Source organism: Phyllobates terribilis, unplaced genomic scaffold (genome assembly GCF_046119375.1).
Source record: "Phyllobates terribilis strain yellow unplaced genomic scaffold, ASM4611937v1 Scaffold_11__3_contigs__length_659146591, whole genome shotgun sequence".
Taxonomy (NCBI): Eukaryota; Metazoa; Chordata; class Amphibia; order Anura; family Dendrobatidae; genus Phyllobates; species Phyllobates terribilis.
The window spans coordinates 226123752-226139486 of record NW_027362771.1 but is presented as its reverse complement, the minus strand read 5'-3'; positions in this window follow the sequence as shown (position 1 = coordinate 226139486).

The window sequence follows — 15735 nt, the reverse complement described above, 5'->3', positions numbered from 1 at the left end:
CATGAGGTGAGCTGAGTTCATTGGACATGACCTCGGCTCATCTGGATGCCGTCACAGCGAGACACTGAGGAGCACAAGCATGCCTGCGCTTCTCAGTGTCTGCGGGATGACAGGCTGGATGGCAGCGTTCTCCTGCGGTCCAGCCTGTCATCTCGATGTAGCAGAGCTGAAGCTGTCGTGGGAGCCATGGAAAGGTAAGGATGAGGTTGCTTTATTATTTTACTTTTATTGCAGGAGATCGTTGGCTTCAGCTGGAATGGGCGTGATGGTAAGTATGGTTTAATTTAGAACAATAAAGAATTGTGTGTTTATTTCAATTAAAGGACTTTATTCTGGGTGTTTGTGTTTTTTTAAATACTTTAATAGAAATTCATGGTGGTCATGTCTAATATTGGCGTGACCCCATGAATTTCGGGCTTAGGGCCAGCTGATAATGCCAAGCTGGCCTTAACCCCTTTATTACCCAGTAAGCCACCGCACCAGGGCCCTGGATGAGTTGGGTACAGCGCCAGAAGATGGCGCTTCTATGAACGCGCCATTTTCTGGGGCGGCTGCGGACTGCAATTTGCAGCGGGGGTGGCCCAGAAAGCTTGGGTCTCCCTGCGCTGCGGATTCCAGCCCCCAGCTGCCTAGTTGTACCTGGCTGGACACAAAAATAGGGCGAAGCCCCCCGCATTTTTTTTTTAATTATTTCATGAAATTCATGGAATAATTAAGAAAAAAAGGGCTTCCCTATATTGTTGTGTCCAACCAGGTACAAAGAGGCAGCTGGTGGTTGGGGGCAGCCCATTCCTGCCTGCTGTACCTGGCTGGACACAAATATAGTGCGAAGCCCCACGTCAATTTTTTTTTAATTATTTCATGAAATAATTTTTTTAAAAAAGGGCTTCCCTATATTGTTGTGTCCGGCCAGGTACAAATAGGCAGCTGGTGGTTGGGGGCAGCCTGTTCCTGCCTGCTGTACCTGGCTGGACACAAATATAGGGCGAAGTCCCACATCAATTTTTTTTAAAATAAATCCTTTATTTTAACACTAAATGACATTTGAGGAGTTAATAAAGATGCAGTCCCTAAATTATTATTTATTTTTTAATTAATTTTTCCCAAAACTTTTGACGTGGGCTTCGCCATATTTTTGTATGCCAGCCAGGTACAGCATCCAGCTTCTATGAACGCGCCATTTTCCGGGGCGGCTGCGGACTGCAATTTGCAGCGGGTGGGGCCCAGAAAGCTTGGGCCTCCCTGCGCTGCAGATTCCAGCCCCCAGCTGCCTAGTTGTACCTGGCTGGACACAAAAATAGGGCGAAGCGCCACACATTTTTTTTTTTAATTATTTCATGAAATTCATGGAATAATTAAGAAAAAAAGGGCTTCCCTATATTGTTGTGTCCGGCTAGGTACAAATAGGCAGCTGGTGGTTGGGGGCAGCCCGTTCCTGCCTGCTGTACCTGGCTGGACACAAATATAGTGCGAAGCCCCACGTCAATTTTTTTTTAATTATTTCATGAAATAATTTAAAAAAAAAGGGCTTCCCTATATTGTTGTGTCCGGCCAGGTACAAATAGGCAGCTGGTGGTTGGGGGCAGCCCGTTCCTGCCTGCTGTACCTGACTGGACACAAATATAGGGCGAAGCCCCACATAATTTTTTTTTAATTATTTCATGAATTTCCTGAAATAATTAAAAAAAAATTGACGTGGGGCTTCACACTATATTTGTGTCCAGCCAGGTACAGCAGGCAGGAACGGGCTGCCCCCAACCACCAGCTGCCTATTTGTACCTGGCCAGACACAACAATATAGGGAAGCCCTTTTTTTTTAAATTATTTCATGAAATAATTAAAAAAAAATTGACGTGGAGCTTCTCCCTATTTTTGTGTCCAGCCAGGTACAACTGGGCAGCTGGGGGCTGGAATCTGCAGCGCAGGGGGGCCCAAGCTTTCTGCCCCCCCCCCCCCCCGCTGAAAATTGCAGTCCGCGGCCGCCCCGGAAAATGGCGCGTTCATAGAAGCTGGATGCTGTACCTGGCTGGCATACAAAAATATGGCGAAGCCCACGTCAAAAGTTTTGGGAAAAATTAATTAAAAAATAAATAATAATTTAGGGACTGCATCTTTATTAACTCCTCAAATGTCATTTAGTGTTAAAATAAAGGATTTATTTAAAAAAAAAATGGCGTGGGATCCCCCATAATTTTAGTCTCTAGCGGAGGTTAAGCAGACGGCTGGGGCAGATGTTTGAAGCCTGGGAAGGGGGTAAAACCCACGGAGCTTCCCAGGCTACTAATATCAGCCCCCAGCTGAATACCTAGCCTTTACTAGCTATTAAAATGGGGGACCCCCCCAAAAAAAATGACGTGGGGTCCCCCCTATTTTAATAGCTAGCAAAGGCTAGGCAGACAGCTGGGGGCTGATATTAATAGCTCAGGAAGGGTGCCATGAATATTGGCCCCCTCCCAGGCTAGAAACACCAGCCGTCAGCCGCCCCAGAAATGGCGCATCCATAGGATGCGCCAATTCTGGCACTTAGCCTCGCTCTTCCACGCTGCCCTGGTGCGGTGGCAGGGGGTAATAGTGGTGGGGTTCATGTCAGCGCCAGCTGCCATGAAGCCCAGGTTAGTAATGATGGCCGTCTATATGACACCCCCATTACTAACCTACAAAGTGTTAAAAAGAAAAAACACACTACACCCAGAAAAAAATAATTTATTTGAAATAAAACACACCATTTTATTTAATTCTTAGTTTACTAAAAAAAAATAGTTACCTGTCCACGTTCCTGCGCTGATCTCCCATGCACAGCTGTCACATCTGGAGATGGTGACAGCTGTGCATGGCTGCTGTAAGCTCACGCTGCCGGGAACACGTCCGCTCCCGGCAGCAGGAGCCACTGACTGAGGTCACCGGAGTGCATTCAGGCAGCGCAGCTCTGGAGACCTCCTTTACGGCACTGCTGTACCGTGGGAATTTCTCACGATACAGCAGTGCCGTAAAGGAGCTAACCGGAGCAGCGCTGCCTGAACTCCGGTGAACCCTTACGGCCCCGTCATTCTAGCGGCGGCAGCGGTTCAGAGCGGTCACATTCTATGTGGCTGCTCTAAACTGGAGATCTTCGTGGGACACTCGTGGACTACTACGGAGGGGTAAGGATAAGGTTGTGGTTTATTATTTTATATTTTATTACAGGAGATCGATGGCTTCGGGGAATTAGGTGTCTAGGTGAGTATAGGTGTAGTTTTTTATTTTTTACTTTATTTTAGGTGGCGATCGGCGGGGACAGGTAATGTATGAACTAATTTCTTTTAGGTAACCACTGGCCACCAATGACATGTATCTAACATTTATTGGGGACACAGTAGGGCAATTTAAATAGCAGGATCAGGCTGATGGGAACTACTGCTCCCATCAAGCTGATCCTGCTGGCACGAGTGGACGGGGGACAGACATAGGCCGATGGGAGTAGTAGTGTCACATCGGCCTATGTCTGCCTGCACGCACAGACACATCGCACAGACACCCCGCACAGACACCCCGCACACAGACACCCCGCACACAGACACCCCGCACACAGACACCCCGCACACACACACCCCGCACACACACACCCCGCACACACACACCCCGCACACACACACCCCGCACACACACACCCCGCACACACACCCCGCACACACACTAATCATGACGGGTCCGGGAGGTGAGGCTGACCTGTGCGGCCGTGGGAAAGTTCATGTGAGTTCATGCAATGCAGTCAAGCATGAACTCACATGAACCCTCTGAGGGCACTGCGGCGACTTCAAATGAACAGCTGATCGGCATCACCTGATACCTCAGCTGTTCATTTGAAATAACCGGCGGGAAAGCGCAGCACAGAACGGGAAAGCCGGCGGTGAAGTCTTTTCACTGCCGGCTTCCCCGCCCGGGTCCTTCACTCCTTGGTGCTGCGCTCCCCGCCCGGTCCTAATTTACGATTGGGATTGGAGGTGGTGAGGGGAGCGGAGGATCGGGGTGGGAGGCTGCGGGGAAGCGAGTATGGGGCTGAGTGATTGTTTAAAAGCCGGCGGCTTTTTACCGCCCGCCGGCTTTTAAACAATCAGGAGAATTCTCCCATGCTGGGATGGCATTCTGATGACAGGCTGGATCTCAGCTGAGCGCTGCCACCCAGCTTGTCATCCTTCAGAGACACTGCAGAGCGCAGGCATTATGGGAACTTCCGATTCCGGTATTCGATATTATAAAAGTATCGGAATTAAGTATCGGAATTCCGATACAGTGAATATCGGCCGATACCCGATATTTCAGTATCGGAATGCTCAACACTATTAATGACCTTGTAGGGGGCATACAGAGTAATATTTCAATATTTGCAGATGACACTAAATTCTGCAGGATAATCAATACAGAGGAGGACAATTTTATATTACAGGAGGATCTATGTAAACTAGAAGCTTGGGCTAATAAATGGCAAATGAGCTTTAATGGGGATAAATGTAAGGTAATGCACTTGGGCAGAGGAAATAAAATGTATAATTATATGCTTAATTGTAAAACACTGGGCAAAACTGTCACTGAAAAAGACCTGGGTGTATTGGTGGACGACAAGCTCACGTTTGGTGGCCAGTGTCAGGCAGCTGCTGCAAAGGCAAATAAAATAATGGGATGCATTAAAAGAGGCATAGATGCTCATGAGGAGAACATAATTTTACCTCTATACAAGTCATTAGTGCGACCACACTTAGAATACTGTATACAGTTCTGGTCTCCGGTGTATAAGAAAGACATAGCGGAACTAGAGCGGGTGCAGAGAAGAGCAACCAAGGTTATTAGAGGACTGGGGGGTCTGCAATACCAAGACAGGTTATTACACTTGGGGTTATTTACTGTGGAAAAGCGAAGGCTTAGGGGTAGTGTTGAGCGATACCTTCCGATATCGGGAAATATCGGATCGGATTGGATCGGACCGATACCGAAAAAGTATCGGATATCGCCGATTCCGATACCGGAAACCAATGCAAGTCAATGGGACATAAATATCGGAATTAAAATAAACCCTTTCTTTCCTTGTAGGTTATTTCTACATGAAGGAAAACAACTAAGAATAATGTAGAATGTATTGGGGGAGGTGGGGGAGACAATAAAGGCATAGAGGTTTAGCCCAGTCAAATGGAATAGCAGGAATTAATATTTTTTTATTATGTTCTGAGTTACGGAAATATTAACTATGTTAAGTATTTTTATATTTTGTCAGATATTTATGTTTCACTACTTCCATGCTCTTCACCTTCTTTTTTACTTCTCCCACACTTTCTCCTTCATCATCCTCAGCATCTTTTTCATCCACTTCTTCTTCACCTTCTTCTTCTTCACCTTCTTCGTATTATTCTTTTTTTTACATTCTTCATATTCTACTTCTTCATCTTCTTCATATTCTTCTTCTTCATCATATTCTTATTTGTGACAGGCATTCCTGTAGTTGTTATCTATAAAAGGTTGGACATTACACCTTTCGTTCTGCCCGTCACAAAAGATTTACAACAGGATTTGTCCGCGTTCAGTTTGGCCTGCAGCAGCAGGTCTTTTCCAGGGGCACCACGAGGAGGAACGGACTCACCCCCATACACTGCTTAGTCATCTTCTGCTTATAATTTAGATATTATCTTTTGCTCTGATTTTTAGTCTTATGCTTAATGTTCTTCCGCTTTTTGTTCTGCAGCTTCTTGTATTTCTGCTTCTTGGTTTTCTGTCTCTTGTTTTTCTGTATCTTGGTGCTTGTCTTCTCTTCTTTGTCTTCTTGGTCAACTTCTTCAGGGTCATCTTCTTGGTCTTCTTCGGGGTGGTCTTCAGGGTCGTCGTCTTCGGGGGTCCTCGTCTTCGGGGTCCTCGTCTTCTTCGGGTTGGTCTTCTGGGTCCTCGTCTTCGGGGTCCTCGTCTTCTTCGGGGTGGTCTTCAGGGTCCTCGTCTTCTTCGGGGTGGTCTTCAGGGTCCTCGTCTTCTTCGGGGTGGTCTTCAGGGTCCTCGTCTTCAGGGTCATTGTCTTCGGGGTCCTCGTCTTCTTAGGGTTGGTCTTCAGGGTCCTCGTCTTCAGGGTCCTCGTCAGGGAGATCCAGAGTGATTACCAAGAACCATTTCAAAAAGCTTGAACTTGGAAATGTAGCAGAAGGTACAAGAAAGCTGAGGAACTACCGAGGACCAGCTGACGGTACTGGAACCCGGATGGATAGCAGAAGGTACAAGAGCCAATGGAACTACCGAGGACCAGCTGATGTTACTGGAACTCGGTTACTAAGCAGGAGGTACCTGTGCCAGAAAGCACTACCAAGGACCAGCAGACGTTGGTGGAACTTGGATACCGAGAAGGAGGCACCTAATCCAAAGGCACTGCCGAGAACCAGCTGACGGTACTGGAACCCGGATGGGTAGCAGAAGGTACAAGAGCCAATGGAACTACCGAGGACCAGCTGATGTTACTGGAACCCGGATGGGTAGCAGAAGGTACAAGAGCCAATGGAACTACCGAGGACCAGCTGATGTTACTGGAACTCGGTTACTAAGCAGGAGGTACCTGTGCCAGAAAGCACTACCAAGGACCAGCAGACGTTGGTGGAACTTGGATACCGAGAAGGAGGCACCTAATCCAAAGGCACTGCCGAGAACCAGCTGACGGTACTGGAACCCGGATGGGTAGCAGAAGGTACCCATGTAAAAAAAAAGTTCAAGGCCGCGAGCCGGCCGCAGTTACCAAAACCCACAGTCCTACAGAGGGTGCTTGTCCTATTGGCACTATGGAACCAGCCTTCATTGCCAGATCCCGCAGCCCACATAGGAGTCACCTAAACTGCAGGCACCATAGAGTCGGCTAACCCGACCGCAACACGACAGGACAACGCATTGGAGGCAAAGTGACGTTGACACTACCCGGAAACAGCTGGCGTGCTGGAACCAGGCTGGGCAGGAGGGAGTACCCGTGCCAAAGACACTGCCGAGAACCAGCTGACGGTACTGGAACCCGGATGGGTAGCAGAAGATACAAGAGCAAATGGAACTACCGAGGACCAGCTGATGTTACTGGAACCCGGATGGGTAGCAGAAGGTACAAGAGCCAATGGAACTACCGAGGACCAGCTGATGTTACTGGAACTCGGTTACTAAGCAGGAGGTACCTGTGCCAGAAAGCACTACCAAGGACCAGCAGACGTTGGTGGAACTTGGATACCGAGAAGGAGGCACCTAATCCAAAGGCACTGCCGAGAACCAGCTGACGGTACTGGAACCCGGATGGGTAGCAGAAGGTACCCATGTAAAAAAAAAGTTCAAGGCCGCGAGCCGGCCGCAGTTACCAAAACCCACAGTCCTACAGAGGGTGCTTGTCCTATTGGCACTATGGAACCAGCCTTCATTGCCAGATCCCGCAGCCCACATAGGAGTCACCTAAACTGCAGGCACCATAGAGTCGGCTAACCCGACCGCAACACGACAGGACAACGCATTGGAGGCAAAGTGACGTTGACACTACCCGGAAACAGCTGGCGTGCTGGAACCAGGCTGGGCAGGAGGGAGTACCCGTGCCAAAGACACTGCCGAGAACCAGCTGACGGTACTGGAACCCGGATGGGTAGCAGAAGATACAAGAGCAAATGGAACTACCGAGGACCAGCTGACGGTACTGGAACCCGGATGGGTAGCAGAAGGTACAAGAGCCAATGGAACTACCGAGGACCAGCTGATGTTACTGGAACTCGGTTACTAAGCAGGAGGTACCTGTGCCAGAAAGCACTACCAAGGACCAGCAGACGTTGGTGGAACTTGGATACCGAGAAGGAGGCACCTAATCCAAAGGCACTGCCGAGAACCAGCTGACGGTACTGGAACCCGGATGGGTAGCAGAAGGTACCCATGTAAAAAAAAAGTTCAAGGCCGCGAGCCGGCCGCAGTTACCAAAACCCACAGTCCTACAGAGGGTGCTTGTCCTATTGGCACTATGGAACCAGCCTTCATTGCCAGATCCCGCAGCCCACATAGGAGTCACCTAAACTGCAGGCACCATAGAGTCGGCTAACCCGACCGCAACACGACAGGACAACGCATTGGAGGCAAAGTGACGTTGACACTACCCGGAAACAGCTGGCGTGCTGGAACCAGGCTGGGCAGGAGGGAGTACCCGTGCCAAAGACACTGCCGAGAACCAGCTGACGGTACTGGAACCCGGATGGGTAGCAGAAGATACAAGAGCAAATGGAACTACCGAGGACCAGCTGACGGTACTGGAACCCGGATGGGTAGCAGAAGGTACAAGAGCCAATGGAACTACCGAGGACCAGCTGATGTTACTGGAACTCGGTTACTAAGCAGGAGGTACCTGTGCCAGAAAGCACTACCAAGGACCAGCAGACGTTGGTGGAACTTGGATACCGAGAAGGAGGCACCTAATCCAAAGGCACTGCCGAGAACCAGCTGACGGTACTGGAACCCGGATGGGTAGCAGAAGGTACCCATGTAAAAAAAAAGTTCAAGGCCGCGAGCCGGCCGCAGTTACCAAAACCCACAGTCCTACAGAGGGTGCTTGTCCTATTGGCACTATGGAACCAGCCTTCATTGCCAGATCCCGCAGCCCACATAGGAGTCACCTAAACTGCAGGCACCATAGAGTCGGCTAACCCGACCGCAACACGACAGGACAACGCATTGGAGGCAAAGTGACGTTGACACTACCCGGAAACAGCTGGCGTGCTGGAACCAGGCTGGGCAGGAGGGAGTACCCGTGCCAAAGACACTGCCGAGAACCAGCTGACGGTACTGGAACCCGGATGGGTAGCAGAAGATACAAGAGCAAATGGAACTACCGAGGACCAGCTGACGGTACTGGAACCCGGATGGGTAGCAGAAGGTACAAGAGCCAATGGAACTACCGAGGACCAGCTGATGTTACTGGAACTCGGTTACTAAGCAGGAGGTACCTGTGCCAGAAAGCACTACCAAGGACCAGCAGACGTTGGTGGAACTTGGATACCGAGAAGGAGGCACCTAATCCAAAGGCACTGCCGAGAACCAGCTGACGGTACTGGAACCCGGATGGGTAGCAGAAGGTACCCATGTAAAAAAAAAGTTCAAGGCCGCGAGCCGGCCGCAGTTACCAAAACCCACAGTCCTACAGAGGGTGCTTGTCCTATTGGCACTATGGAACCAGCCTTCATTGCCAGATCCCGCAGCCCACATAGGAGTCACCTAAACTGCAGGCACCATAGAGTCGGCTAACCCGACCGCAACACGACAGGACAACGCATTGGAGGCAAAGTGACGTTGACACTACCCGGAAACAGCTGGCTTGCTGGAACCAGGCTGGGCAGGAGGGAGTACCCGTGCCAAAGACACTGCCGAGAACCAGCTGACGGTACTGGAACCCGGATGGGTAGCAGAAGGTACAAGAGCCAATGGAACTGCCGAGAACCAGCTGGCGGTGCTGGAGCCCAGGGTAAATACTAAAAACAGAAGAGCCAGAGGTGTATTTGGAGGAGGTTTTAAATCCGTACTACAGTGGATGTGGACAAAGCAGGAGAATTTGCCGGACACACAGCTGGGGATCAGCTGACGTTACTGAATCCCAATAACACTGGAGCAAGCGTTGACTGTGCAGACGGCACTTCTGAGCAGCAACTAGCGGTATTGGAGCCCAGGGTAAATACTAAAAACGGAGGAGCCAGAGGTGTAATTGGAGCAAGTTTTAAATAAGTAGCACAGTGAATATGGACAGAGCAGGAGAAATTGCCGTGAACACAGCAGGGGAACAGCTGACGTTACCGAACCCCAATAACACCGCAGCAAGTGTTGACTGTGCAGACGGCACTTCCGAGCGCCAACTGGCGGTGCTGGAGCCCAGGGATAAGAATGAAAACAGAGGAGCCAGAGGTGTAATTCGAGCAACTTTAAAATGTGTAGTACAGTGGATGTGGACAAAGCAGGAGAAATTGCCGTCCGCACAGCAGGAGAACAGCTGACGTTACTGAACCCCAATAACACGGCAGCAAGTGTTGACTGTGCAGACAGCACTTCCGAGCGCCAACTGGCGGTGTTGGAGCCCAGGGTAAATACTAAAAACGGAGGAGCCAGAGGTGTAATTGGAGCAAGTTTTAAATAAGTAGCACAGTGAATATGGACAGAGCAGGAGAAATTGCCGTGAACACAGCAGGGGAACAGCTGACGTTACCGAACCCCAATAACACCGCAGCAAGTGTTGACTGTGCAGACGGCACTTCCGAGCGCCAACTGGCGGTGCTGGAGCCCAGGGATAAGAATGAAAACAGAGGAGCCAGAGGTGTAATTGGAGCAACTTTAAAATCTGTAGTAGTGAGAATGTGGACAGAGCAGGAGAAATTGCCGTCCGCACAGCAGGGGAACAGCTGACGTTACTGAACCCCAATAACATGGTAGCAAGTGTTGACTGTGCAGACAGCACTTCCGAGCGCCAACTGGCGGTGCTGGAGCCCAGGGATAAGAATGAAAACAGAGGAGCCAGAGGAGTAATTGGAGCAACTTTAAAATGTGTAGTACAGTGGATGTGGACAAATCAGGAGAAATTGCCGTCCGCACAGCAGGAGAACAGCTGACGTTACTGAACCCCAATAACACGGCAGCAAGTGTTGACTGTGCAGACGGCACTTCCGAGCGCCAACTGACGGTGCTGGAGCCCAGGGATAAGAATGAAAACAGAGGAGCCAGAGGTGTAATTGGAGCAACTTTAAAATCTGTAGTAGTGAGAATGTGGACAGAGCAGGAGAAATTGCCGTCCGCACAGCAGGGGAACAGCTGACGTTACTGAACCCCAATAACATGGTAGCAAGTGTTGACTGTGCAGACAGCACTTCCGAGCGCCAACTGGCGGTGCTGGAGCCCAGGGATAAGAATGAAAACAGAGGAGCCAGAGGTGTAATTGGAGCAACTTTAAAATCTGTAGTAGTGAGAATGTGGACAGAGCAGGAGAAATTGCCGTCCGCACAGCAGGGGAACAGCTGACGTTACTGAACCCCAATAACACGGCAGCAAGTGTTGACTGTGCAGACAGCACTTCCGAGCGCCAACTGGCGGTGTTGGAGCCCAGGGTAAATACTAAAAACGGAGGAGCCAGAGGTGTAATTGGAGCAAGTTTTAAATAAGTAGCACAGTGAATATGGACAGAGCAGGAGAAATTGCCGTGAACACAGCAGGGGAACAGCTGACGTTACTGAACCCCAATAACATGGTAGCAAGTGTTGACTGTGCAGACGGCACTTCCGAGCGCCAACTGGCGGTGCTGGAGCCCAGGGATAAGAATGAAAACAGAGGAGCCAGAGGTGTAATTCGAGCAACTTTAAAATGTGTAGTACAGTGGATGTGGACAAAGCAGGAGAAATTGCCGTCCGCACAGCAGGAGAACAGCTGACGTTACTGAACCCCAATAACACGGCAGCAAGTGTTGACTGTGCAGACGGCACTTCCGAGCGCCAACTGGCGGTGCTGGAGCCCAGGGATAAGAATGAAAACAGAGGAGCCAGAGGTGTAATTCGAGCAACTTTAAAATGTGTAGTACAGTGGATGTGGACAAAGCAGGAGAAATTGCCGTCCGCACAGCAGGAGAACAGCTGACGTTACTGAACCCCAATAACACGGCAGCAAGTGTTGACTGTGCAGACAGCACTTCCGAGCGCCAACTGGCGGTGTTGGAGCCCAGGGTAAATACTAAAAACGGAGGAGCCAGAGGTGTAATTGGAGCAAGTTTTAAATAAGTAGCACAGTGAATATGGACAGAGCAGGAGAAATTGCCGTGAACACAGCAGGGGAACAGCTGACGTTACCGAACCCCAATAACACCGCAGCAAGTGTTGACTGTGCAGACGGCACTTCCGAGCGCCAACTGGCGGTGCTGGAGCCCAGGGATAAGAATGAAAACAGAGGAGCCAGAGGTGTAATTGGAGCAACTTTAAAATCTGTAGTAGTGAGAATGTGGACAGAGCAGGAGAAATTGCCGTCCGCACAGCAGGGGAACAGCTGACGTTACTGAACCCCAATAACATGGTAGCAAGTGTTGACTGTGCAGACAGCACTTCCGAGCGCCAACTGGCGGTGCTGGAGCCCAGGGATAAGAATGAAAACAGAGGAGCCAGAGGAGTAATTGGAGCAACTTTAAAATGTGTAGTACAGTGGATGTGGACAAATCAGGAGAAATTGCCGTCCGCACAGCAGGAGAACAGCTGACGTTACTGAACCCCAATAACACGGCAGCAAGTGTTGACTGTGCAGACGGCACTTCCGAGCGCCAACTGGCGGTGTTGGAGCTCAGGGATTACAGTTCAGGTGGTAGAAACATGAACAGAACAGGAGACCTGGATACTGTTGCCAACCAATTATTTATTCTGGAAGAGGACTGGCAAATTCATGAGAGATCCAGGCCTTGTTCATTTTGAGAAAAGTAAGCCGGTCAACGTTATCGGAGGATAGTCGCATGCGACGGTCTGTTAGTACACCACCTGCGGCACTAAAGACGCGTTCCGATAATACACTAGCAGCAGGGCAAGCTAGCACCTCCAGTGCATACTGACTAAGCTCTGGCCATGTATCCAGCTTACAGACCCAAAACTTGAAGGGAGAAGAGCCGTCTGGGAGTACACTAAGAGGGCAAGACATGTAGTCTGTCACCATCTGACGGAAACGTTGCCTCCTGCTGACTGGAGCTGTCTGTGATGGTGTAGACATTTGTGGCGGCGGGGACACAAAACTTTGCCACATTTCGGCCATACTGGTCTTGCCTTGTGCTGAGGCGCTGCTTCTGCTCCCTCTTTGTGCAGAGCTTCCTCCACTGCCTCGACGCACTGAGCTGCTTTGTAAAGCACTAGCAGCACTGCTCTCGGTTGGAATGGAGAACATGATGGAATGCACCAGTGCGTCTTGGTACTCCCGCATTTTACGCTCCCGGTTCAATGGTGTTATGAGGCTTTGTAAGTTGTCCCGGTAGCGAGGATCTAGGAGGGTGGACACCCAATAATCAGCCGTGTTGAGAATGTGGGCGATGCGGCGGTCGTTTCTGAGGCACTGCAGCATGAAATCAACCATGTGCTGCAGACTGCCAACTGGCCAAGAAACGCTGTCCCCTGCTTGAGGCGTGATCTCTGCCTGCTCTGCATCACCCCACCCTCGCTCTAGATACTGACTACTAGAGCATTGTGTACCTCCCTCCTCTGGACAGATGTCTTCCTCATCCATTGACTCCTCCTCATCCTCCTCACAAAGTGTCCCCTGCCTAGGCCTTTGTGAGGAACCACGTTGCGCAGATTGTAGAGAAGCAGATGGCATTTGTGACTCCTCATCCTCCACCTCTTCCAAAACCTCGTCCCTTAGTGCTTGCAGTGTTTTTTCAAGCAGGCAGATAAGGGGGATAGTCATGCTGACTAGTGCATCATCTGCACTCGCCATCCGCGTGGAATAATCGAAGGCACGCAAAACGTGGCAAATGTCCTTCATAGAGGCCCACTCAGTGGTGGTGAAGTGTGAACGGCGCGCACTGCGACTTGTTTGCGCCTGCTGCAGCTGGTACTCCATTACTGCTGCCTGCTGCTCACACAACCTCTCCAACATATGTAACGTTGAATTCCACCTGGTGGGTAGGTCACATATGATGCGATGTTCCGGAAGACATAATCGGCGCTGCAGAGCTGCAATGCGTGATCTTGCATTGCTGGAACGCCGCAAGTGAGCGCACTCTATGCGGACCTTGTGAAGCAGTGCATCAAGATCCGGATAGTCCCTCAAAAAACTCTGCACGACCAAGTTGAGCACATGTGCCAGACATGGGATGTGAGTGAGGTTGCCTAGGCCCAGAGCTGCCACCAGATTTCGGCCATTGTCACACACTACCATGCCTGGCTGGAGATTCGCTGGCACAAACCACACGTCACTCTGCTGCTTGATGGCATTCCAGAGCTCCTGCGCTGTGTGGCTTCGATTCCCCAAAGAAATTAATTTTAATACGGCCTGTTGACGTTTGGCCACGGCTGTGCTCATATCGGTCATCATAACAGGTAACCGTTCACGGGTCGATGTGGAGGTAGACCGTGACGGCTCCTGCAGCGCTGATTCAGAGGAACTGGAGTATGAGGAGGAGTCAATGTGTACAGACTGGATTCCTGCAATCCTTGGAGTTGGCAGAACACGTACAGCGCCACTCTCAAGATCTGTACCCGGCTCCACAACATTTACCCAATGGGCAGTGAGGGAAAGGTATCGTCCCTGTCCATGCTTACTGGTCCACGCATCAGTGGTCAGGTGGACCTTGCTACTGACGGCGTTTTGTAGCGCATGTTTAATTTTTCCCTCCACATGATGTTGCAGGGCAGGGACGGCTTGCCTGCTGAAATAAAAGCGGCTGGGCACGTTGTATTGTGGGACTGCCAATGCCATAAAGTTACGGAATGTGTCAGTCTCCACCAGCCTGAATGATAGCATTTCAAGGGCCAGTAGTTTAGCAATGCCAGCATTCAGAGCCTGTGCTCGGGGGTGGTTTGCCGAGTATGGGCGCCTTTTCTCCCATGCCTGTGCTAACGATGGCTGTAGACTGGCCTGGGAGTGTGAGGATGACTGGGAAAGTGATGCTGTGGGTGGAATTACACTGTGTCTCTGTACAACAGTGCCAGAGATTCTTCCATGGCGATCCTGTGAGGAAGCCGAACCAGCTGTGTGTGAGCTGGAGGAAGAGGCTACAACACGAGCTGAAGAGGTGGTAGGTGGCGCTGTAGGTTGGCCTAGGTCTTCAGTGTGTTTGTGTAACTCCACCACGTGCTTGGTCCGCACATGTTTCCACATATTTGTGGTATTGAGGTTGCTGACACTTTTCCCTCTTTTCACCTTCTGATTACACAGCTTGCATTTGACAAAGCAAATGTCATCTGCAACTGTGTCAAAAAAGGACCAGGCACTGCAAGTCTTGGGAGCGCCCGCTTTGGATTTTGGAAGAGCCATGCTCCTAATGGGTGCCGAAGTGGAGGCTACAGGCAACCAAGTCTGCCCCCTCCCTCTCCCTCCTTTTTGGGCCGTTCGGGGAATCTCTTCCTCAGAGCTGCTCCCACCACCTTCCTGTCCCTCACGCCATGATGGGTCAAGGACCTCATCATCTACACCACCCTCTTCAAACAACTGCTTCTCCTGGGTAGTCTCGACAGCACAGTACGCACCAGAAAGTGGCACCTGAGTCTCATCATCAGATGCGTACTGAGGTGTGCTGCTGACCATAGGCACTGGCCCACCCGCCTCTTCAGATTCAGAGAGACAAAACGGTTGCGCATCACTGCATACTACCTCTTCTTCAAATTCTCGAATTCTGCTTGGCTGGCCCCCTCTTTCCAAGCCAAGAGATTCAGAGAACAGAAGTAGAGATGGCTCCTGTCCAGGGCTCTCTGACTGCCTGGGCAATTTGGCAGGTGGTGAAGAGACAGATGGGTGCTCTTCAGTGCTCAGGACCTGAGAGGATCTGGAACTAATTGAAGTCGATGCGTTAGCTGCCATCCATCCGACAACGGCTTCAATTTGGTCCTCGCGCAGCAGTGGGGTACGGCTAGCTCCTACAAAGCTGCGCATAAAGGACTGTTCCCTGGTAAAACTGGGGGATGCTGAGTCACTGGTGCCCGCAGCAGGCACAGAATCCCCACGTCCTCTCCCTGCAGGCACAGAATCCTCACGTCCTCTCCCTGCAGAAACTCCACGACCACGACCACATGC